The sequence below is a fragment of the Bos indicus genome, chromosome X (assembly GCF_029378745.1).
Source record: "Bos indicus isolate NIAB-ARS_2022 breed Sahiwal x Tharparkar chromosome X, NIAB-ARS_B.indTharparkar_mat_pri_1.0, whole genome shotgun sequence".
Lineage (NCBI taxonomy): Eukaryota > Metazoa > Chordata > Mammalia > Artiodactyla > Bovidae > Bos > Bos indicus.
In genome coordinates, this window is record NC_091789.1 from 49,897,907 (window position 1) to 49,925,082 (window position 27,176).

Sequence of the window (27,176 nt, forward strand, 5' to 3'; positions counted from 1 at the left end):
ACTGTTTATATTAGATAAGGAAATGGTAGCCCATTCCAGTACTCTTTCCAGGAGCATTCCATGGACAGAGGCGCTGGGCAGGCTACAAGGTAACTCAACTTCTCCATGTTTCATGGAGAGGCTGCAAAAGAAGTAATGATGCTTACCGTGTACGAACTTATGAGTAAAAAGTGGAACATCTAAACCTAAGGCATTTTTCAGAGTGATTGGCGTATCTTAAGTGCTTTATAAATTTCAGTTCTCTATTCTCCTGCCTCTAGACATGATATAAAGAACAGGTGTTGATTCCAACAACTTATTTTAAGTGTTTTTAACAACTTTATTGATATATATTTTAATATCATGAAAACCATCCATTTCAGGTATATAGTTCAATGATTTTTACAAACTCTACCAAGTGACACAATCATCATGATTGTAATTCATGATCTAAAATTAATTTTGGAATACGTTCATCCCCCCAATAACATTCTTTATGTCAATATGCTTTGTCATCCTTAAACATACTTTTCTTTTATTGGATATTGTTTGAATAAGACTTACAGACTTCTAGTTCAAACTCCTAACATCTTACCAAATTACATTGAGCCTTTCAATGCTACTACCTTAACTGGTCCCCAGGTTATTGCTGTGCTTCTTTTGTTGTTATAATGCACAATAAATTTGAACCAGAATAACTTTGGCAACAGAGTCTCTAATAGTGATGATGTCCCACTACTAAGTACCTAAGTAAAGATCTTCAATTCACAGCAACACAGAATATATGCCTTTCTTTTGGCTTTTCTCTTATGTTAACACCTATAGTGTGTAGTAACTATTAGTCTCTTTTTACCTTTCCAGTCAGTGAGAATCTGGTATGATGCAATAATATTGATTATTTATATTTGTGTTTACTTTAGTCAGAGTCCACAGAAGTTTCTTGTTGATTAAATGCTTCCTATTACTGTTATTTACTATTATTAATTAATTCTGTGCTTATTATATGCCAGGAATCACACAAATACTTGTTATTCTTCATTTCACTTGATCTTTACAATAACCCTATTAAATAGCCATTACTATCTTTATTATCTTTTTATAGAATAGGCCTCTTTTATTTGAGAATAAAAAAAAAAACTTCCATTGCTTTTTGAATTTTCCCAAATTCAGTGTAGTCTCATATGCTGATCGTCTATGACTGTTACAACAAAATTTCCCAGTATGTCAATACTATAATATGGAGCCACTCTCCCAAGATGGCTCCCAATGAGCTTTACCTTCTGGTATTTATTCAGCCTTTCTGTAGCTCTCTCCCACTCTGAATCAGGGTTGGTCTGTGTGATCAGGAGAAATTGGAATAGGTAGTACTGTTACTGTATGACCTTCAAGGCTAGATTATAAAAGACACTGTTGCTTTGCCTTCTCTCTTTATTCTTTTAATTTTTTTAAATAAATTTATTCATTTTAATTGGAGACTAATTACTTTACAATATTGTAGTGGTTTTGCCATATATTGACATGAATCCACCATGGGTGTACATGTGTTCCCCATCCTGAACGCCCCTCGCACCGCCCTCCCCATCCCATCCCTCTGGGTCATCCCAGTGCACCAGCCCCGAGCACCCTGTCACATGCATAGAACCTGGACTGGCGATCTGTTTCACATAGGATAATATACATGTTTCAGTGCCATTCTCCCAAATCATCCCACCCTCACCCTCTCGCACAGAGTCCAAAAGACTGTTCTATACATCTATGTCTCTTTTGCTGTCTCGCATATAGGGTTATCATTACTATGTTTTGAAATTGAATATATATCCGTTAGTATGCTGTATTGATGGTTTTCTTTCTGGCTTACTTCACTCTGTATAATAGGCTCCAGTTTCATCCACCTCATTAGGACTGATTCCAATGTATTCTTTTTAATGGCTGACCAATATTCCACTGTGTACATGTACCACAGCTTTCTTATCCATTCATCTGCTGATGGACATCTAGGTTGTTCCCATGTCCTCGCTATTATAAACAGTTCTGCAATGAACATTGGGGTACACGTGTCTCTTTCAATTCTGGTTTCCTCAGTGAGTATGCCCAGCAGCGGGATTGCCGAGTCGTATGGCAGTTCTATTTCCAGTTTTTTAAGGAATCTCCACACTGTTCTCCATAGTGGCTGTACTAGTTTGCATTCCCACCAACAGTGTAAGAAGATTCCCTTTTCTACACACCCTCTCCAGCATTTATTGTTTGTAGACTTTTGGACAACAGCCATTCTGACTGGCATGAATTGGTACCTCATTATGGTTTCAACTTGCATTTCTCTGATAATGAGTGATGTTGAGCATCTTTTCATGTGTTTGTTAGCCATCTGTATGTCTTCTTTGGAGAAATGCCTGCTTAGTTCTTTGGCCCATTTTTTGATTGGGTTCATTTATTTTTCTGGAATTGAGCTGCATGAGCTGCTTGTGTAATTTTGAGATTAATTCTTTGTCAGCTGCTTCATTTGCTATTATTTTCTCACATTCTGAAGGCTGTCTTTTCACCTTGCTTATAGTTTCCTTCATTGTGGAAAAGCTTTTAAGTTTAATTAGGTCCTATTTGTTTATTTTTGCTTTTATTTCCATTACTCTCGGAGGTGGGTCATAGAGAATCCTGCTGTGATTTATTTCTGAGAGTGTTTTGCCTATGTTTTCCTCTAGGAGTTTTATAGTTTCTGGTCTTATGTTTAGATCTTTAATCCATTTTGAGTTTATTTTTGTGTATGGTATTAAACAGTGTTCTAGTTTCATACTTTTACAAGTGGTTGACCCGTTTTCCAAGCACCACTTGTTAAAAGATTGTCTTTTCTCCATTGTATATTCTTGCCTCCTATGTCAAAGATAAGGGTCCATAGGTGCGTGGATTTTTCTCTGGACTTTCTATTTTGTTACAATGATCTATATTTCTGTCTTGTGCCAGTACCACACTGCCTTGATGACTGTAGCTCTGTAGTAAAGCCTGAAGTCAGGCAGGTTGATTCCTCCACTTCCATTCTTTTTTCTTTGGGTATTCGAGGTTTTTTGCATTTCCATACAAATTGTGAAATTATTTGTTCTAGTTCTCTGAAAAATACCATTGGTCGCTTGACAGGGATTGCATTGAATATATAGATTGCTTTGGATAGTATACTCATTTTCACTATGTTGATTCTTCCATGAACATGGTATATTTCTCCATCTATTTGTATTCTCTTTGATTTCTTTCACAAGTGTTTTGTAGTTTTCTATATATAGGTCTTTTGTTTCCTTAGGTAGATATATTCTGAAATATATTATTATTTTCATTGCAATGGTGAATGGAATTGTTTCCTTAATTTCTCTTTCTGTTTTCTTATTGTTAGTGTACAGGAATGCAATGAATTTCTCTGTGGTAATTTTATATCCTACAAATTTACTATATTCATTGATTAGCTCTCGTAATTTTCAGGTGGAGTCTTTAGGGTTTTCTATATAGAGGATCATGTCATCTGCAAGCAGTGAGAGTTTTACTTCTTTTCCAATCTGGATTCCTTTTATTTCTTTTTCTGCTCTGATTGCTGTGGCCAAAACTCCCAAAACTATGTTGAATAGTAGTGGTGAGATTGGGCACCCTTGTCTTGTTCCTGACTTTAGGGGAAACACTTTCAATTTTTCACCATTGAGGATAATGTTTGCTGTGGGTTTGTCATATATAGCTTTTATTATGTTGAGGTATGTTCCTTTTAGGCCTGTCTTCTGGAGGGTTTTTATCATACATGGATGTTGAATTTTGTCAAAGGCTTTCTCTACATCTATTGAGATAATCATATGGTTTTTATCTTTTAATTTTAATGTGGTGTATTATGTTGATTAATTTGTGGATATTGAAGAATATTTGCATCCCTGAGATAAAGCCCACGTGGTCATGATGTATGATCTTTTTAATATACTGTTGGATTCTGTTTGCTAGAATTTTGTTAAGGACTTTTGCATCTAAGTTCATCAGTGATATTGGCCTGTAGTATTCCTTTTTTGTGGCATCTTTGTCTGGTTTTGGGGTGGTAGTGGCCTCATAGAATGAGTTTGGAAGTTTACTTTCCTCTGCAATTTTCTGGAAGGATTTGAGTAGGAAAGGTATTCACTTCAGTTCAGTCACTCAGTAGTGTCCAGCTCTTCACGACCCCATGAATCACAGCACGCCAGGCCTCCCTGTCCAGTACCAACTCCCAGAGTTTACCCAAACCCATGTCCACTGAGTGGGTGTTGCAGTCCAGCCATCTCCCTCTGTTGTCCCCTTCTCCTCCTGCCCCCAATCCCTCCCAGCATTAGGGTCTTTGCCAATAAGCCAACTCTTCGCATGAGGTGGCCAAAGTATTGGAGTTTCAGCTTCAGTATCAGTCCTTCCAATGAACACCCAGGACTGATCTCCTTTAGGAAGGACTGGTTGGATCTCCTTGCAGTTCAAGGGACTCTCAAGACTCTTCTCCAACACCACAGTCCAAAAACATCACTTCTTCAGTGCTCAGCTTTCTTCACCATCCAACTCTCACATCCATACATGACTACTGGAAAAACCATAGCCTTGACTAGACGGACCTTTGGTGGCAAAGTAATGTCTCTGCTTTTAAATATGCTATTTAGGTTAGTTACAACTTTCCTTCCAAGAGTAAGTGTCTTTTAATTTCATGGCTGAAATCACCATCTGCAGTGATTTTGGAGCCCAGAAAAATTAAGTCTGACACTGTTTACACTATTTCCTCCTCTATTTCCCACAAAATGATGGGAACTGGTGCCATGATCTTAGTTTTCTGAATGTTGAGCTTTAAGCCAACTTTTTCACTCTCCTCCTTCACCTTCATCAAGAGGCTTTTTATTTCCTCTTCAGTTTCTGCCATAAGGGTGGTGGTGTCTGCATATCTGAGGTTATTGATATTTCTCCTGGCAATCTTGATTCCAGCTTGTGCTTCTTCCAGCCCAGCATTTCTCATAATGTACTCTGCATATAAGTTAAATAAGCAAGGTGACAATATACAGCCTTGACATACTCCTTTTCCTATTTGGAAACAGTGTGTTGTTCCATGTCCAGTTCTAACTGTTGCTTCCTGACCTGTATATAGGTTTCTCAAGAGGCAGGTCAGGTGGTCTGGTATTCCCATCTCTTTAAGAGTTTTCCACAGTTTATTGTGATCCACACAGTCAGAGCCTTTGGCATAGTCAATAAAGCAGAAATAAATGTTTTTCTGGAACTCTCTTGCTTTATCTATGACCCAACGAATGTTGGCAATTTGATTTCTGGTTCTTTTCTAAAACCAGCTTGAATATCTGAAAGTTCACAGTTCACGTATTGCTGAAGGCTGGCTTGGAGAATTTTGAGCATTACTTTACTAGCGTGTGAGATCAGTGCACTTGCCCAGTAGTTCGAGCATCCCTTGGCATAGCACTTCTCTAAATTTTTCATAGAATTCAGATGTGAAGCTGTCTGGTCCTGGGCTTTTGTTTGCTGGAAGATTTCTGATTACAGTTTCAATTTCTGTGCTTGTGATGGGTCTGTTAAGATTTTCAATTTCTTCCTGGTTCAGTTTTGGAAAGTTCCACTTTGTCTCCAAGTTGTCATTTTATTGGCATATAGTTGCTGATAGTAGTCTCTTATGATTCTTTGTATTTCTGTGTTGTCTGTTGTGATTTCTCCATTTTCATTTCTAATTTTGTTGATTTGATTCTTCTCCCATTGTTTCTTTATGAGTCTGGCTAATGGTTTGTCAATTTTATTTTTTCTTCTCAAAGAACCAGCTTTTAGCTTTTTTTTTTTTTTTGCTCTGGTCTCTTTTGTTTTTTTGCATTTACATCTGCCCTAATTTTTAAGATTTCTTTCCTTCTACTAATCCTGGGGTTCTTCATTTCTTCTTTTTTTAGTTGCTTTAGATGTAGAGTTAGGTTATTTATTTGACTTTTTTCTTCTTTCTTGAGGTAAGCCTGTATTGCTATGAACCTTCACCTTCACACTGCTTTTACAGTGTCCCACAGTGTTTTGGTTGTTGAGTTTTCATTTTCATCCTTTTCCATATGTATTTTGATTTATTTTTTTATTTCTTCTCTGATTTGTTGGTTATTCAGCAGCGTGTTGTTCAGCCTCCATATTTTGGGATTTTCAATAGTTTTTCTCCTGTAATTGACATCTAATCTTACTGCATTGTGGTCAGAAAAGATGCTTGGAATGGTTTAGATTTTTTTGAATTTATTAAGGCTGGACTTATGGCCCAGGATGTGATCTATCCTGCAGAAGGTTCCGTGTGCACTTGAGAAAAAGGTGAAATTCATTGTTTTGGCGTGAATTGTCCTATAGATATCAATTAGGTCTAACTGGTCTATTGTACCATTTAAAGTTTGTGTTTCCTTGTTAATTGTTTTTTTAGTTGATCTATTCATAAGTGTGAGTGTGGTATTAAAGTCTCCCACTATTGTTGTGTTATTGTTAATTTCCCCTTTCATACTTGTAAGCATTTGCCTTACATATTGTGGTGCTCCTATGTTGGGTGCATATATATTTATAATTGTTACATCTTCTTTGATTGATACTGCCTTTGTTTAAAAGTCTATTTTATCTGATATGAGTATTGCTACTACTGCTTTCTTTTGTCTCTATTTGAGTGCAATAACTTTTTCCATCCTGCACTTTCAGTCTGTATATGTTCCTTGTTTCGAAGTAGGTCTCTTGTAGACAACGTATATAGGGGTCTTATTTTTGTATCCATTCAGCCAGTCTTCGTCTTTTGGTTGGGACATTCAACCCATTTACAGTTAAGGTAATTATTGATAAGTATGATCCCATTGCAATTTGCTTTATTGTGTTGGGTTCGAGTTTATACACCCTTTCTGTGTTTCCTGTCTAGAGAAGATCCTTTAGCATTTGTGGGAGAGCTGGTTTGGTGGTGCTGAATTCTCTCAGCTTTTGCTTGTCTCTAAAGCTTTTGATTTCTCCTTCATATTTGAATGAGATCCTTGCTGGGTACAATAATCTGGCTTGTAAGTTTTTCTCTTTCATCACTTTAAATATGTCCTGCCATTCCCTTCTGGTTATCCATTGAAAGATCAGCTGTTATCCTTATGGGAATCCCCTTGTGGGTTATTAGTTGTTTTTCCCTTGCTGCCTTTAAAATTTGTTCATTGTGTTTGATCTTTGTTAATTTGATTAATACGTGTCTTGTGGTGTTTTGCCTTGGGTTTGTTCTGTTTGGGACTCTGGGTTTCTTGGACTTGGGTAACTTTTTCCTTCCCCATTTTAGGAAAGTTTTCAACTATTGTCTCCTCACATATTTTCTCATGGTATTTATTTTTGTCTTCTTCTGTGACTCCTATGATTCGAATGTTGGGGCATTTAACATTGTTCCAGAGGTCTCTCAGGTTGTCCTCATTTCTTTTAATTCTTTTTTCTTTTTTCCTCTCTGCTTCATTTATTTCTACCATTCTATCGTCTGCCTCACTTATCCTAACTTCTGCCTCTGTTATTCTACTGTTGGTTCCCTCTAGAGTGTTTTTTATCTCATTTATTGCATTATTCATTGTATATTGATTCTCTTTTATTTCTTCTAAGTCCTTGTTAAACATGGCTTGCATCTTTTCAATCCTTGTCTCCAGGCAATTTATCTGTAACTCCATTTTGTTTTTAAGATTTTGGATAATTTTCACTATTATTATTCTGAATTCTTTTTCAGGTAGATTCTCTATCTCTTCCTCTTGTTTGGTTTGGTTTTATCCTTTTCCTTTATTTTCTGGGTATTTCTCTGCCTTTTCATCTTGTTTAGATTGCTGTGTTTGGAGTGACCTTTCCAGATTCTGGAAGTTTGTGGTTCCTCTTTATTGTGGAGGTTCCTCACTGTATGTGGGGTTGCATGGGTGGCTTGTCAAGGCTTCCTGGTTAGGGAAGCTTGTGTCAGTGTTCTGGTGGGTAGAGCTGGATTTCTGTCTGGTGTGCAATGAAGTGTCCAGTAGAGAGTTTTGAGATGTCAGTGGGTTTGGTGTGACTTTGGTCAGCCTGTATATTGAAGATCAGGGCTATGTTCCTATGTTGCTGGAGAATTTGTGTGGTATGTCTTGCTCTGGAACTGGTATCTTGGCTCTTGGGTGGTGCTTGGTTTCAGTGTAGGTATGGAGGCTTTTGGATGAGCTCTTATCAGTTAATGTTCTCTGGAGTCAGGAGTTCTCTGGTGTTCTCAGGTTTTTAACTTAAGCCTCCTGCTTCTGGATTACAGTCTTTTTTTTTTTTTTTATTCATTTTTTATTTTTAAATTTTATTTTTAAACTTTACAATATTGTATTAGTTTTGCCAAATATTCTTACAGTAGCCTCAAGATTTCTCCATCTATACAGCACCAATGATTAAACATCTAGGTTAATGATGAAAACTTTCTCCACAGTGAGGGACACCTGCAGAGGTTCACAGAGTTACATAGAGAAGAGAAGAAGGAGGAGGGAGATAGAGGTGACCAGGAGGAGAAGATCAGTTCAGTTCAGTCATTCAGTTGTTTCTGACTCTTTGTGACCCCATGAACTGCAGCACACCTGTCCTCCCTGTCCATCACCAACTCCCAGAGTTCACCCAAACTCACCCAAACTCATGTGCATTGAGTCGGTGATGCCATCCAGCCATCTCATCCTATGTCGTCCCCTTCTCCTCCTGCCCCCAATCCCTCCCACCATTAGAGTCTTTTCCAATGAGTCAACTCTTCTCATGAGGTAGCCAAAGTACTGGAGTTTCAGCCTCAGCATCTGTCCTTCCACTGAACTCCTAGGACTGGTCTCCTTTAGGATGGACTGGTTGGATCTCCTTGCAGTCCAAGGGACTCTAAAGAGTCTTCTCCAATAACACTGTTCAAAAGCATCAATTCTTCGGTGCTCAGCTTTCTTTGCAGCCCAACTCTCACATCCATTCATGACCACTGGGAAAACCATAGCCTTGACTAGACAGACCTTTGTTGGCAAAGTAATATCTGTGCTTTTTAATATGTTATCTAGGTGGGTCATAAATTTCCTTCCAAAGAGTAAGCGTCTTTTAATTTCATGGCTGCAGTCACCATCTGCAGTGATTTTGGAGCCCAAAAAAATAAAGTCTGACACTGTTTCCACTGTTCCCCATCTATTTCCCATGAAGTGATGGGACCAGATCCCTTGATCTTCGTTTCCTGAATGTTGAGCTTTAAGCCAACTTTTCCTCTCCTCTTTCACTTTCATCAAGAGACTTTTTAGTTCCTCTTCACTTTCTGCCATAAGGGTGGTGTCATCTGCATATCTGAGGTTATTGATATTTCTCCCGGCAATCTTGATTCCAGCCTGTGCTTCTTACAGTCCAGCATTTCTCCTGATGTACTCTGCATAGAACTTAGATAAGCAAGGTGACAATATACGGCCTTTTCCTATTTGGAACCTTTCCGATGTTCCATGTCCAGTTTTAACTGTTGCATCCTGACCTGTATATAGGTTTCTGAAGAGGCAGATGAGGTGGTCTGGTAGTCCCCTCTCTTTCAGAATTTTCCACAGTTTATTGTGATCCACACAGTCAAAGGCTTTGGCATAGTCAATAAAGCAGAAATAGATGTTTTCTGAAACTCTCTTTCTTTTTCGACAATCCAGTGGATGTTAGCAATTTGATGTCTGGTTCTTCTGCATTTTCTAAAACCAGCTTGAGCATCTGGAAGTTCACGGTTCACATATTGCTGAAGCCTGGCTTGGAGAATTTTGAGCATTACTTTATTAGCGTGTGAGATGGGTGCAATTGTGTGGTGGTTTGAGCATTCTTTGGCATTGCCTTTCTTTGGGATTGGAATGAAAACTGACCTTTTCCATTCCTCTGGCCACTGCTGAGTTTTCCAAGTTTGTTTATATATTGAGTGCAGCACTTCCACAGCATCATCTTTCAGGATTTGAAGTAGCTCAACTGGAATTCCATCACCTCCACTAGCTTTGTTCATAGTGATGCTTTTTAAGGCCCACTTGACTTCACATCCCAGGATGTCTGGCTCTAGGTGAGTGATCACAGCATAGTGATTATCTGGGTCATGAAAATCTTTTTTGTTCAGTTCTTCTGTGTATTCTTGCCACCTCTTCTTAATATCTTCTGCCTCTGTTAGGTCCATACCATTTCTGTCGTTTACCGAGCCCATCTTTGCATGAAATGTTCCCTTGGTATCTCTGATTTTCTTGAAGAGATCTCTAGATTTTCCCATTCTGTTGTTTTCCTCTATTTCTTTGCATTGATCGCTGAGGAAGGCTTTCTTATCTCTCCTTGCTATTTTTGGAACTCTGCATTCAGATGCTTATATCTTTCCTTTTTCCTTTGATTTTTGCTTCTCTTCTTTTCACAGCCATTTGTAAGGCCTCCCCAGACAGCCATTTTCCTTTTTTGCATTTCTTTTCCATGAGGATGATCTTGATTCCTGTCTCCTGTGGAATGTCATGAACCTCTGTCCATAGTTCATCAGGCACTCTGTCTATGAGTTCTAGTCCCTTAAATCTATTTCTAACTTCCACTGTATAATCATAAGGAATTTGATTTAGGTCATACCTGGATTGCCTAGTGGTTTTCCCTACTTTCTTCAATTTAAGTTTGAATTTGGCAATAAGCTGTTCATGATCTGAGCCACAGTCCACTCCCCACCTTGATTTTGCTGACTGTATAGAGCTTCTTCATCTTTGGCTGCAAAGAATAAAATCAATCTGATTTCAGTGTTGACCATCTGGTGATGTCCATGTGTGGAGTCTTCTCTTGTGTTGTTGGAAGAGGGTGTTTGCTATAACCAGTGCATTCTTGGGCAAAACTCTATTAGATTTTGCCCTGCTCCATTCCATATCCCAAAGCCTAATTTTCCTGTTACTCCAGGTGTTTCTTGACTTCCTGTTTTTGCATTGCAGTCCCCTATAATGAAAAGGACATCTTTTTTGGGTGTTAGTTGTTACCTTGTTAGTACGAGGTCTTGTAGGTCTTCAAAGAACCGTTCAACTTCAGGCTCTTCAGCGTTACTGGTTGGAGCATAGGCTTGGGTCACCATGATATTGAATGGTTTGCCTTAGAAATGAACAGAGATCATTCTGTCGTTTTTGAGATTGCATCCAAGTACTGCATTTCGGACTCTTTTGTTGACCATGATGGCTACTCCAATTCTTCTAAGGGATTCCTGCCCACAGTAGTAGATATAATGGTCATCTGAGTTAAATTTACCCTTTCCAGTCCATTTTAGTTTGCTGACTCCTAGAATGTCGTCATTCACTCTTGCCATCTCCTGTTTTACCACTTCCAATTTGCCTTGATTCATGGACCTAACATTCCAGGTTCTTATGCATTATTACTCTTTATAGCATAAGACCTTGCTTCTATCACCAGTCACATCCACAATTGGGTATTGTTTTTGCTTTGGTTCCATCCCTTTATTCTTTCTGGAGTTATTTCTCCACTGATCTCCAGTAGCATATGGGGCACCTACTGACCTGGGGAGTTCCTCTCAGTATCTTATAATTTTCCTTTTCATACTGTTAATGGGGTTCTCAAGGCAAGAATACTGATGTGGTTTGCCATTCCCTTCTCCAGTGGACCGCATTCTGTCAGACCTCTCCACCGTGACCCGTCTGTCTTGGGTGGCCCCACATGGCATGGCTTAGTTTCATTGAGTTAGACAAGGCTGTGGTCCATGTGATCAGATTGGCTAGTTTTCTGTGATTATGCTTTCAGTGTGTGTGCCTTCCCACGTCTGAGGTCAGGGGCAGCCGCCGAGAGGAGCTACCCCACATCCCAAGTCAGGGGCTGAAGCTGAGATGAGCTACCCCATGTCTGAGGTCAGAGGTGACAGCCGAGAGGAGCTACCCCACACCTGAGGTCAGGGACTGCAGTGAGAGGAGTTACCCCACGTCCAAGGAGCGGTGGCTGTGCAGGTACAAAGGAGCTACTCCACATTCAAGGTCAGGAGGGGAGACCTCCTCCAAGGTAAGGAGCAGCAGCTGTGCTTTGCTGGAGCAGCCGTGAAGAGATACCCCAAGTCCAAGGTAAGAGAAACCCAAGTAAGATGGTAGGTGTTGTGAGAGGAGGACAAGAGGGAGAATCAAAAGGGGAGAGAGCAAGCTAGCCAGTAACCAATTCCCTATGTGCTCTCCACAGTCTCGACCCCTCAGAGACGTTCACGGAGTTACACAGAGAAGAAAAGAGGGAGGAAGGAGGCAGGGGTTTCCAGGAGAAAAGGGGGAATAAAAAGGAGAGAGACAGATCCAGCCAGTAATCACTTCCCTAAGTGTTCTCCACAGCCCAGAACAAAGAGATTCACAGAGTTGGGTAGAGAAGATAAAGTGTGGGAGGAGGTAGAGGTGACCTGGTGGAAAAAAAGGAGAGTCAAAAGGGAGAAAGAGCAATCAAGTCAGTAATTACACTCCTAAGTAAAAATGGGTACTGAAGATTGGGTTCTTAAAGGTACAAAATTGATAACAAATACCAAAAAGCAATGATTAAAATGCGGAGGATTCATTTTGATATTTGGCAAAACTAATACAATTATGTAAAGTTTAAAAATAAAATAAAATTGGAAGAAAAAAAAATCTAGGGTAGAGATTAGACTCTCAAAAATACAATATTAAAAAAAAAAACAAAGTCATAAACATTATAAAATATATCTATAAAGTTTGATTTAAAAATAGGGTCTTTTTTTGCAAGGTAATAGGTTATAAAAATGCAAATTAAAGGAGTAATAGAGTACTTAAAAATAAACAAAAAAATTAAAAATGACAATAGTAAAAATATATCTAGGAATTTCTCTGGAGCTGTTGCAGACAGTGTGGGGTCAGTTCAGTTTCAGATAGTTCCTTGATCCGGCTTATCCTTCTCAAGATCTATAGGCCCCTTCCAATGTAGTTGGTGCTAAACACAGGGTTTTAATCTTGCATCTGTCACTTCCAAAGCAGTTCCCTCTGTTTATTTTAGCTTCTTCTGTTTGCTGGTCTCTTGAGTGTTTAATTTCCACACTGACACAAGGGGGTGAAGGGGGTGACTTATGTAGGCTCACTTGTTCAGTCGTGCTGTAGTGAGGGAGGAACACTGCAAACAAATATCACTGGCTTGTGTGGCAAGTGCTCACAGTATTTCAGCTGCACTAGGTTTGCCCCTGCTCACGGCGTGTGTGCTTTCCTGGTCTACATTGCTCAGGCTCCAATTTGCTCTGCCTGGGAACTGTCTGAGGTGGGCCCTGGGTTGTGTGCACTTTTGAGGTCTAAGCCGATTAGGTTATGGTTCTTGGGTATTTCATGAAGGCACAGACTGGGTTTGGCCTGCGTTTTGTGCCCTTCCCGGGTCCGAGAAGCTCAGGTGACCAGGTGCTTGGCGAACGCAGTCACCCCCAGGTGGGTGGTGTGTCTTATTGCCTCCCCCATCCCAGCCGCTCAGTTTTCTGGGTGTACAATGGGTGCGCCTTCTCAAGTGTGCCATGTCTCTTCTGAGGAGCTGATCTCTGGCTGCAGATGTCAACCTTCCAGAATCCCAGGAATTCTTGGTTAGTAATGGATCCTGTTTGAAGTTTGGTAGAGGATGCCTCTCTGGGGTAACAATTGCCCCTTTCAGGCTTTGGCTGCCCTCTACCCCCACCGCCTGCTTGTCTCTGGTGGGGGATGGGCCAGCCCACAGCAGGCTAGCTCTCCTCTGGTATTTGCTTAGTCCATGTTCTGTGAGCAGGCCTGGCAGTGCCTCAGGTTAGGGCTTTTTGCAGGATAGTTCTCTCTCTCTCTTTTTTTTTTCCCCCCTCTCTCTCTCTGGCTACCTCCCAGTTTGGGTTGCTATCTCACGTTATTTCCCTCATATTGCCCTCAAGGCATTCAGGCCAGGTCCTTACCATAAGCAATGCAGCCCATGCCTCCCTCTTCAGCCCCCACTCGCTGGTGGAGGCTGTGAGCACTGGGAGTCACTGTTAGGCATGTAATCTGTGGGTTTTAACTATTTATCTATTTTTCCTCCCAGTTATGTTGCCCTCTGAGATTCCAAGATTCCCCACAGACCCAGAGGTGAGAGTGTTTCCTGGTGTTTGGAAACTTCTCTTTTGAGACTCCCTTCCTGGGATGGATCTCCATCCCTACCTCTTTTGTCTCTCTTTTTATCTTTTATATTTTGTCCTACCTCCTTTCAATGACATGGGCTGCCTTTCTGGGTTCCTGATGTCCTCTGCCAGCATTCAGAAGTTGTTTTGTGGAATTTGCTCAGCTTTCAAATGTCTATTTTTATTTTGAAGATGTGGAGATGTCTTTCTCATTTTATGGATAAAGAAATAGGTCTAGAAATGTAAAATACTTTCTCAACATCACATAAGTAAATAATAAAGCCTGACTTCAAAACTCTCTTAACTACTTTTCCAAGAGTAAAGATCATAAACTGCATTTTCAATAAATATCAACCATTATTATCATTTACAATTATTAGCCCATAAATATCCTGTGTGTGGTAGGCATTATTAACCCCATTTATTTGAGGCAACTGAGGGTCAGAGAGTTTAAGTGACTTGCTTAGTACACACAAGTGTGTGTGTATTAGTCACTCAATCGTGTCTGACTCTTTTCAATTCCAGGGACTGTAGCCCACCAGGCTCCTCTGTCCATGGAATTTACCAGGCAAGAATACTGGAGTAGATAACCATTCCCTTCTCCACGGGGTCTTCCCTACTCAGGGATCGAACTTGGGTGTCCTGCATTGTATGTAGATTCTTTACCGCCTGAGCCACCAGTGAAGTATTAAGTGGCAAATATGGGATTTAAACCAAGTATGCTTTTGGACGTCCCAGCTTCTGAGTTCAAATACTGTTCTGTTACCTATTAGCTGTTTGACCATGGGCACTTTATTCAACCTTTCCATACCTCAGTTTTCTTATCTACCAGATGGGTAAAGATAGTAACAACTTAATAGATTATTGTGAAGATTAAATTAGTTAAGACATATAAAATACTCAGAACTAGGGTCTGATACTTAGTAAGTGCTATATAAAAACTAGTTATTATTAGTAGTAGCAGTAGTATCTATTATGTAAAATAATAGATACTACTATAGTAGTATCTATTGTAGTAGTATACTATTATGCTAATAGTATAATAGTGGCATAATAGTATAATAGTATTATAATTATATATTATAATAGTACTATAATATATTATATATTATATAATATATTATAATAGTACTATATATTATATAATTATATATTATCATAGTACTATAATATATTATATATTATATAATTATATATTATCATAGTACTATAATATATTATATATTATATAATTATATATTATCATAGTACTATAATATATTATATATTATATAATTATATATTATCATAGTACTATAATATATTATATATTATATAATTATATATTATCATAGTACTATAATATATTATATATTATATAATTATATATTATCATAGTACTATAATATATTATATATTATATAATTATATATTATCATAGTACTATAATTATATATTACAATAGCATAATAGTAATATCTATTATGCTAAACTACCTTTGGACCATGTATTATTTATCATATCAAGGGTACTGGTTTTCAGACTTACCACCTTCTGCATAGTCCTGTTTCATTGCAATAACTTCTTTTTTTTTTTTTTTGCAATAACTTCTTATAGATGTTTTCAAAGTTACATGTTTAGCATTACACAAAACCAATAAAAATTATTTTTAAAGATGTAGGACTGAGTTCCTTCACAATGTGCATCTGTGATGAATATGCTTTCCTACGTGACAAGAGTGTATGAGAACAGAAATTCACTCTCTTCTTTTGTGATAAGGGCCAAGTTTCCCCCTGTTCTCAAGAATTGCTATAGTCTTGTTCCTCACAAGTAGTGGAGAAATAAAGCCCTTGTCAAAGCTAATGAAGTGAGAGGTCTGTATCAATATTATCAGGAGTGAGCCCAAAAGGAAAAAGCCCAACACTCCTGGCCAGGGCAAATATCAGCTGGAGCCCTAGGGAAGCTTTTCACAAATTTCAAACACTACTTAGGGGGTTAGAGTTATTTCTGATAAATAGATTTTCTAGCTGATATCTCTTGAAAGGGAAAAGACTGGCTACAAAGCAAATATCAACCTAAAATATAGTCGTACTTCTCTTAAGCAGTGATTTGCGGGTGAATCCACCTGAATGGTTACAAACACTAACTACCTAATTTTTTTAAAAATCCTAAGCTTTCATGAGCCATATGTTTGTGTTCCAAAAATATGATTGTGATGAAAACTTACATGTAATTTGTCCATCCATTCATTTATGAAAGGTTTATAAAGTGCCTTCTATAAGCCGTTCACTTTGTATCGATTCTTTGATACTGGAAATGTGTAATAACATGAAGTCAAAAAATGTCCTTAACTCTGCTGTGACCCTGGAGATTCCCTCCATTTTACCTCTGATGTCACCCTGGAGATTTACCAGCTTCATTATATTCTGACTTAGTTCTGGATACAGACTATCAAATCAATATCCTTATGCCAAGATATCTTAGATTCTGCTATGATAGTAGAATGTTTGAAATTAATTTACTTAAGAGAAGATCAAAATCTTGTCTGTAATCAATTTAATAGAGGCAAATGACTAGTAAATACGTTGCTGCTGCTAAGTCGCTTCAGTCGTGTCTGACTGTGTGTGACCCCATAGACGGCGGCCCACCAGGCTCCCCCGTCCCTGCGATTCTCCAGGCAAGAACACTGGAGTGGGTTGCCATTTCCTTCTCCAATGCATGAAAGGGAAAAGTGAAAGTGAAGTCACTCAGTCGTGTCTGACTCTTCACGACCCCATGGTCTGCAGCCTACCAGGCTCCTCCGTCCATGGGATTTTCCAGGCAAGAGTACTGGAGTGGGGTGCCATTGCCTTCTCCAAAGTAAATACATTAGTCATTTTTATATATCTACCTTGAAAGCATACTTAGTATGGCAAAACTTATGTTCTAAACATTGTTTAAAAAATGTGGTTATCTGGTTCCAAGAATAGATACACACAAAAAAGGGGAGATTAACTCAATCTCTGCTGTATTGTGATCCTATTTATTTAATTATCAAAATCTAAATATTTCAGTAATGAGCAAAGTAATTGCTAACAATATTCTGTAGGTTTAAATATTCTCTTAAGCAATAGTCAAAAAATTCCTATAGATTTATTTTATTCTCCAAATGCAAAAATGATGACAATAAATCAAAGCCCTTACCATGTATTTAATAATAATTTTAAACAGTCTCTATCTATACATGTTTATATTTTGTCCTATCAAAATTGCAAAGGTATTTATAATGTACACTACTTGCATTAATAGAGTCAGTTCAGGATGGGAACTGTGAACCATAACTATTGTCCTTTTTTTTCCAAGCGACTTTAAAAAGACCTTTATACCCTATAATTAATTGGCCAGCTAGGGAAATCTGTTGTAGAAACAAATGTAGTTCAAATAGTATTCCATAGTAGATGGCATTTGTTCAGAAACCTTTTTTCTGAAGACTATTAAAACATGCATGAGAACCTACCAATTATTTAGACCAGAGAGAGTTCCTTACAGAAAAAGCTGGGGGAATTATCATACAACAATAATAAAAACACTGAATGTGTTACCTAAGGCATGAGATCATATACTCTTGGTGACTTTAGTTGCCAGGTTTTAGATCTAATTATCTCGATCAATGTGCTTCAGCATCAGTTTGAATAGTTGACTCCTTATTGAAAATTTGAAATTTATTTGCATGGAATATTCAGAGAACTGCAAGTCTTAAAGTGACATTGGATGTTTCACTCACAAGGATACATTTTTACTGCTATATAACATTTTTCATATTCATCTTAAAGTGCAACAGTAGCTAAGAAGCTACTTCTCACATTTCCCTAAAAACTATAACAACTATAATTTATTCCAGAAGAAAATGCCTGGAACACATGATGAAAATGTAGTTTTAAAAAAATGTTCTCTCTTTTTTGAACTGAAATCTACAGCTGAACTTCATTCATCAAAGTTTTGCTTACCCCAAACTGGTCATTTAAATGAGGTCATTTTGCAAGAAAAGGATATTTACATGAAACACCTTTTCTTTTCCTTCTCAGTGACCATATTTTCCTTTCTATGACCATCAGTTTATTCAAATTAACTCCATTTGGATAATTGAAATTTGACTCAATTAGTTAGATAATTGCCGGGGTCCAGCCCCGGCTGATCCAGAGTATTCAAAGGAGAGACGGCATAGGTGACCTATTTATTTAAATATTTATCAAAGATATAAAGAGTAATAGGATGAGGATAGCTTAGTGAGGAAATTCAGTGGAGAAAAGCGGCTGAAATAAGGATAGCTCAGTAGGAAAATTCAGTGAAGAAAAGAGGCTGAGTAGCTTGGTTTATGCAGGAGACCAATAAAACTTCAAGACAAGAAGTTTGCACCACTTACGTAGGCCGCAGGCGTCCTTCCGTTCTCCCGAAGGAGAGGAGACACTGAGGCCTCCCTGGTCGGATCTTAGAAGCCCAGGCATAATTAGCAAGCATGGCGGGTTCCGCGCTCCAGATGGAGACTCAGCCAGAATTTGGGAGAGAGAGCGACATGGGGAGACCAAGTTTCAGTGAACAAGGCCCACACTTTTTTTTCCGAAGTAGTTTTTATACCTTAAGTTATGCATAGAGGATGATGGGGGAAGGGGTAGAGTCATGCAGCAAGCCAGGCTTTCTTCCTGCAAACTTATCATATGCAAAAGCTTAGGTGATTTGCATCATCTTCTGGCCCAGAGGCCTGTTAACATTTTAAGACCCTTTCTTCAGAAAACTTATTTTTCTCTAAAGGTGATTGATCAGGAGCCACCCTCCAAAAGCATTAGATAAAGTTGCATTCCTACAGAGCAAAGGTGTGGTGGGCTATAACAAGAAAAAGAATTAACTCAAGGGTCCCAGGTTACAAACATTAAAGCTACTACTTACACCAATTATATTAATCAATACACTGCCAGGGACACAGCAGGTAAGGGATATGGAGACTTGGCAGCAAACATTGGCCCAATAAGTGAAAAACCCTTCACCAATACAATTTCTAATCAATCTTTTAAGTACTCAAAGGAATCTGTGTTTAGACAGTTTAGAACATCTCCTGCCTCTCGCAGTTGGGAGGCTCTGAACAGTCACACGTGGCCGGAAAAACCTATTCAGGCAGGCTAGAGGACTTCCAAAGGAGTTTGTAGGTTAAACACTGTCACACCCAGGAATTATTAACTGGAGCTGTAAGCTAACTCTTTTTTCAGAGAGAGGTAGTGGGGGACAGCCCCCCGTAAAGTCAGAGGTGTAGGTGAAAGCACAAAGCAGAAAGTAGGCAGACTCTGGTTTTGGGGGTAGATGCTCAAGAATTCCAGGGGGACTCCTGAGGCTCGATCCCGCCTTTGCATATGCCAAGCCTCCTTCCTCAGGACCTTTGTCATGGGTGGAGCTCCTCACGCTGGCTCCCGGCAGTGATAGAATTCCAGCTGAGCTATTCCAGATCCTGAAAGATGATGCTGTGGAAAGTGCTGCACTCAATATGCAATATGCACTCAATATACAATATGCCGGCTCCCGGCAGATAATGATCAATACTAAAATCTGTGCCAAAGTATTGTTTATGTAAAACAGACTGCCAGTTATTTCTCCAGCAACAGTGGGTTTATTTGAGATCAACAAAAAATTGGAATTGGGAGTCTTCAACCATGGTGAGCCATTGTAAATCCCTGGATAGTAAAGAGAACTTTTTTTAGAGAGGAAGAGGAACATAGGAAGACTATAGTATAAAAAAGGAAGTCCATGGTTTTCCACTGGATGAGTTGTTGCCAGGAAAGAAAAAGGATTCTTTCTTCTTCTTGGGATCTCTTATTATTGCAAGACATTAGAGCTCCCCTTTCTGGTTTCCTGACAACATTTAATTAGGTCTTCTGTTCATTATTATTCTCCGTTTCACCCCCTACCCCCAACGAGGTCTTCCCTGCAGCTCAAATGGTAAAGAATCTGCCTGCAATTCAGGAGACCTGGATTTGATCCCTGGGTGGGGAAGTTCCCCGGGAGAAGGAAATGACAACCCACTCCAGTATTCTTGCCTGGAGAATCCCATGGACAGAGGAGCCTGGCGTTCCTACCTTTTGTGGGATCACAAAGAGTCCAACACAGCTGCATGACTAACACTACATGCTCTCTGAAAATCATGGATCTCTCTTCCCCCATAAGGTATAGAATACTACAAACAAGGGCATAAAAGCCCTTGTATAAATAAAAGAGTACATGGTTTTTCACTGATGAGTTGTCAGAAAAAAAAAGGAGCCTTTCTTCTTCTTGGGTTCTGTTATCATTGCAAAGCCTGAGTGCTCCTCTTTCTTGTTTCTTGACTACATTTAATTGAGGCTTTTGTTTATTATTATTATTATTTTTGTTTGTTTGTTTGTTTACATTTTCCCCTTTTGATCAAGATCTTTCTCTACAAGAATTACTGATCAAGAGTCAGGCTTTCCAGTTTCAGTACCTTTTTGTCTTTCAGTTCCATAAAGGATCTTTCCTAGGTATAGTGTCTCACATCAGAAGGAAACTGCACAAACTGAACATCTATTGAGATCACATTCAAATTACAAAGAGAGATAAGAGGGAGAACTCTCAGGCCCTTTTTATCTAAAGTTCATATGTTATTAAGATCACAGGCACTGAAGATCATATGAAGCATTATGTCATCATCAAAGGTGTAATGGCAAATTTCCACAAGGCCTGGTCTGGATATCTTGGGAAAGCCATCTCATCAGATCCTGGCTGCTTCAACTTCAAGAATTTTTTACTTTCAGGTCACCAGATGATGTGCGGGTCCAGGCAAGGTTTTACCCTTTCTTTATGTGTGTCATGTAAATCTAAGAGCCTATTCCCGAGTTTGGCAGCATAAGGTTTGGTTATCAGTACCTGATAAGAGCCTTCCCAACAAGTTTAAAGAGAATCTTTCTGGAGGTGTCTAAAATCTCCAGGTTGTAAGGTATGATGCTTAAGGTCTTTGTCTCCTGAGAGAACATTGTAAAAAAGATTATTCTACCAAACATGGTTATTTTAAATAGAATTAATTAAACTTTTTTTCAGTATTGGAGTATCTCCCTTTTTATCAGTTGTGGACCAAAAGAGACTGGAGCCAAGTGTATTGGGCATTTATGACTATCTAAAAAAGGTGAGATTTCATGAATTTCAAAAGGGGTATATCTGAGATTTAGAAGGATCAACAGCAATGTTTTTGGCCAAGGTCCTTGGAGGATCACTATAAATTTTATCAGTTGAATTTGAATAATGCTAGTAGTGGATTTTCGGAGAAGGCAATGGCACCCCACTCCAGTACTCTTGCCTGGAATATCCCATGGATGGAGGAGCCTGGTAGGCTGTAGTCCGTGGGGTCGCTAAGAGTCAGACACGACTGAGCAACTTCCCTTTCACTTTTCACTTTCATGCATTGGAGAAGGAAATGGCAACCCACTCCAGTGTTCTTGCCTAGAGAATCCCAAGGATGGGGGAGCCTGGTGGGCTTCCATCTATGGGCTCGCACAGAGTCGGACACGACTGAAGCGGCTTAGCAGCAGCAGCAGTAGTGGATTTTACTATCCTCGAGTAATGAGGATAGTAAATGCAGTAAAAACATTACAAAATCAGCCAAATAGAGTAGATTTGTAGAAGTACCTGACTAGTAAGATGGGTTCCTCTATCATTATAAAGTTAAAGAGGATCTTCCTAGATATGAATAATCTTTATCCAAAGGACTTTAGCCACAGAAGATATCATAGCCTGTCGAAATAGAAAGGCTGCAGTCCAGTGTGGAAACATATACACCATGACTAAAACACATTTGTATCTATGAGATGGAGGAGACTGTATGAAATCTATTTGCCAGATCTTGAATGGTCCATTAAGCAGTTTAAAATGTTTAGGAGCAGTACAAATAGGCTTCCATGGGTTGTATTTTGGACAAGTGAGACAAGTGTGCTCATGCATACTCAGTTGCTCAGTTGTGTCCAACTCTTTAGACCCCACAGACTGTAGCCCACCAGGCTCCTCTGTCCATTGATTTTCCAGGCAAGAATCATAGAGTGGGTTGCCAAATTTCCAATCTTGTTTCTTTTTTCTGAGGCAAGTTTTTAGTCTTTTCCAGCCTGTTTTTCTAAGCTATCATTTGGGGAAATATTCCTTTGGACTATGACAGAGGTTTGGTTACTGTTGGTTCCTATAAGGGCAGCAGTCATTACAGAAATATCAACAAGGTGATTTTCCTTAGCTTCTAGAGGGTTAAGTTTAGAATGCCCCAGAATTTTAATAATACCTGAAGTGGCAGGTAAAGGTTTTATATTCAGTAATTCCTAAACTTGGGAGACATTTTAAATTTTATTCCTTCTAGAATTAAAGAAACCATATTGTTTGCACAGCGTTGCCAAATCATGAGCTACTCCAAAAGTATATCTATTGTTAGTATAAATATTGACAGTTTTGCCTTTGGCTAAAGTGAAATTTGGTGTGTTGTTTAGTCGCTAAATTGTATCTGACTCCCACCTCATGCATGTAGCTCACCAGGCTAGTCTGTTCATGGGATTTCCCAGGCAAGGATACTGGAGAGGGTTGCTATTCCTTCTCCAGGGGCTCTTCCCCACCTCGGGATTGAGCTGGTGTCTCCTGCATTGCAGGTAGATTTTTTTTTACCACTGAGCCACCAGGGAAGCTCATATAAGTGCATATAATTCAGCCTATTGGGTTGAAGTAGCCATAGGTAAAGGTGTTGCCTCAACAACATGGAAAGGAGTTACAATAGTAAACACAGCATAATATTTGCATTGTCACCTTTTAAATCCAAAGCATCAGTGAACCGTGAGAAGTCAGCAATACCCAAGGGAATTTCCTGCAGATCATCATGAGGGGTCAAGAGGTGATTTGTCAGCATTAAGAATTCATGAATGATTTTGTCAGTGATGAAGGAGAGAAGAATGCCAGGTTAAGGTTATTTCAAAATAAAAGAGTTATCTGAGGGATAGTTAACAAAGAACTTTAGAGGAGATGAGGTGGCTGATTGAGAAATTATGAATGTGATGGGAATTCAGGAAGGGTTCTATTGTATAAGATAAAAAAAAGAAATGACTAAAGGATATTTCACAACAATTTTATTGGTGACCTTAACAGAAAAGGCAGTGGCAATAATGGCTCTAAAGCAGGGAAGTTATTCTCATGTCACAGGGTCCAGATGCTGGCCATAATACGTCATGGATCCATGGTGGTCCACACGTTTTTGGATGAGTATCCCAAGGACTTCCCTTTCTTTTCATATATAAAAAGGAAAAAAGAAATCTGAAAATTGGGATTCCTGAAGGCAGATGGGCTCATCAAACTCTCCTCCAGTGCTTAAAGACAATTGTGGCTGGCTCTACAAATAAAATTGGGTTGGAGCTGTTACTCTTTAGTAAAACATATGATGGTTTACTGATAAGAAAAAATGTGGAATCTGATTTTGGCAGAAACCAACTAGTCTGAGAAAGCTTAATAGTTGGTGCTTAGTTTTGAGTTTTAGGAAACTTAGGACACCACGAAGTCCATTTGGGTCTGGGTATAATCTTTGTTCTGATATGTAGATGCCCTACATATTAAACCCGGGTTGGGGAAAATTGCAATTTTTCCTTGGTGACCTTATCTCCCTTTAGGGTTAAAAGCCTTAGCATGTGGATTCTGTCATCCTGTGAAGAAAGTTTAGAGAAGGAGAGCAAAGAAGCAAATCATACACATACTGCAGCAAAGTAGACATAGGAAAATTTATATTATCCAGATTAGATGTCAAGATTTGGGAGAAATAAGAAAGACTCTTCATTAGAATGCTGAGGCATTACCATCCTGGTGCATATTTTTTTGCTCCCAAGGTGAAGGCCACAATGTGATTAGCTTCATCAATTAGAATACTAAAGAACACACAGCATGAATCAATTACAGTAAATGATTTGTTTCCAGAAGGAGAGAATGTTAGTAACATATGAGAGTTGAGGACAACAGATGTGGAAGGATAACAATGTTTTTTATTGCTTGGAGGTCCTGGACAAACCTCCATCCTTGGCCTTTAGGTTTTTCTCACCATTAAGTAGAAGTTTTATATGGACTAGTACAAGGAATAATGAGGTCTTGAGTCTTATAATCCTGTGTTACAGACTTTATACCTTAAAGGGCTTCTTATAGGATATTGGTTAATTCTGGGAAGAGGTGTTTTTTTTCATATTTTATTTATTAATTTTTTAAAATATCAGATGCATGATACTGGGAAGAGGTTTTGAAGGATATATTTGAATCTTGATGGGAGATAGACTGTGAATTTTACCAGTATCAGTTGGATATTTTGCACATAAGGTTTACAGTAGCTGATTCAGTAGAGTCAAGTGATCAGTAACTCCAGGATCAGCTCTAGTACTGTCAAAGATGAAAGAATCAAATATATCAAAGGGTTATTTAATTCATTTTTTATGGTTGCTTTGTGAACTATTGTCAAATTCTAGAACTATTTCCACTTTTCAGGAGAAGTAGCCAGCATAATGCTACTCTAAGAAGTCTCAGCCTAATAAATGAGTAGGGATATAGGAACTAAGGAGAAAAGAATGTATATATTTAAAAAAGCCCAAATGAGGGGGGGTGGTGAATTCAGAAAAAGGAACATCTTTAGGTTCATTAGGGACCCCTGCTATTTGAACTGTCTTAATACTCCAAGGCAAGGGCTATCTTATATGACTAGAGTTGAGCACCAGGAGTATGGCTCCAATGTCAGCTAGTGCAGGAAGAGATTCATCTCTAATCTGAAGACATGTTTCTCCAAGCCAATTAGGAGGGAAGGTTGGGAAGATCTTCTGTAGTTTCTTAGAGCCCCATAGTTGAGAATTGGGAGGACACTGGAAAGGCAGGTTTGAGGATTGAAGGAGTCTGAAGTGATTAAATCTGTTAAAAAATATATTTTCCATGTCCTAGGTATTTTAATTTTTTTTTTTTTTGCTTTGTTTATTTTGCAAAAATGACAAAGACTAGAAGGGTTTTCATTTTATTTAGGGGCTTTCATTTACCACAGTTGAAGAATAAGAATTTCAAATAGTTCAATTCACTTGCTCAGTCATGACTGATTCTTCATGACCCCATGGACTACAGCACACCAAGCTTCCCTGTCCATCACCAACCCCCAGAGCTTGCTCAAACTCATGTGCATTGAGCCAGTGATGCCATCCAACCATCTCATCCTCTGTCGCCCCCTTCTCCTCCTGCTTTCAATTTTTCCCAGCATCAGGGTACTTTCCAGTGAGTCAGTTTTTCATATTAGGTGGCCAAAGTATTGGAGTTTCAGCTTCAGCATCAGTCCTTCCAATGAATATTCAGGACTGATTTCCTTTAGGATTGACTGGTTTGATCTCCTTGCCAGCCAAGGGACTCTCAAGAATCTTCTCCAACACCACAGTTCAAAACATCAATTCTTTGGCACTCAGCTTCCATTATACTCCAACTCTCACATCCGTATATGTCTACTGGAAAAAAATTTAGCTTTGAATAGACAGACCTTAGTTGGCAAAGTCATGTCTCTGCTTTTTAATATGCTGTCTAAGTTAGTCATAGCTTTTCTTCCAAGGAGGAAGCATCTTTTAATTTCATGAATTTCAATAAATTTCAATGGTCATTGAATTTCAATGGTCTTCCTTTTAAGTGACTCATCCAGAGTATGAGAGACCTGGTTTATTGGTATAACAAAATCTGATTGCTGTGGCAAAAACTTCCAAAACTATGTTGAATAGTAATGGTGAAAGTGGGCACCCTTGTCTTGTTCCTGACTTTAGAGGAAATGCTTGCAGTTTTTCACCATTTAGGATAATGTTTGTTGTGGGTTTGTCATATATAGCTTTTATTATGTTGAGGTATGTTCCTTCTATTCCTGCTTTCTGGAGAGTTCTTATCATAAATGGATGGAGTGGACATAGTTTCCCATTCCATCCTTGTCCTTTTTACTAGTTTCCCATTCCATCCTTGTACAGTTCAGCTCATTAGTATAGAATTAAAAGCTACCCTCGGCAAAATCAAAATCTTAAGAAAGACTAGAATTTTCTTTAAAAATAATGTGAAGCTGATTATGTCCGTCTAGTCAAGGCTATGGTTTTTCCAGTGGTCATGTATGGATGTGAGAGGTGAATTGTGAAGAAAGCTGAGCACTGAAGATTTGATGCTTTTGAACTGTGGTGTTGGAGAAGACTCTTGAGAGTCCCTTGGACTGCAAGGAGATCCAACAAGTCCATCCTAAAGGAGATCATTCCTGGGTGTTCATTAGAAGGACTGATGCTGAAGCTGAAACTCCAATACTTTGGCCACCTCATGCGAAGAGTTGACTCATTGGAAAAGACCCTGATGCTGGGAGGGATAGAGGGCAGGAGGAGAAGGGGACGACAGAGGATGAGATGGCTTGATGGCATGACTGACTTGATGGACATGAGTTTGGGTGGACTCCAGGAGTTGGTGATGGACAGGGAGGCCTGGAGTGCTGTGATTCATGGGGTCGCAAAGAGACGGACACGACTTAGCAACTGAACTGAACTGAATTGTAATAGTCATGAACAGGCTGATCAGATTTTTGTATGCCAGTCTAAATTGTGTTCCAATCCACAGACTGTAAAAGCTTTAGAAATTGCCCAATGAAGTAATCTAGAGAATGGCTGAATATAATCATATAAGTTAGCAGGCTGGTCTCCTGGTTATAACTCTAGAGACCTTTCAGGATTTTCCTTACCAGCAATTTTCATCCACCACTAGGCCTGGCCTTCACAAACAAGCATATGAACTAGCTAGAAGTCAAAGAAACCAGATTAAGGCTAAATGACTATATTATATAACTCAGCAAATCTGTGAGGATCTTTGGCTACTTAGGGAAAATCTGACTGTGGCTCACAGTTCAGTTTTACTTCAGGGAATATAAGAAGTTAAGAGTTTAGTTTCTGGATCCTCAGAAAGCTTAATTTTAAAGGGACAGGTTCTGATAAGTTCAAAGGAAAAGGGAAATTCTGCAAGATAATCAGTACTGTGGAATTGAGGGTTTGGAGGAGATGTAGGTAGTATAGAAGGGAAAGGAGGATGATGTTCCTGGAGGTGTGGCCTGAGCATGAGAAACTGAAGGAGAGAGACGAGATGGCACTGGAAACAGGGCCTG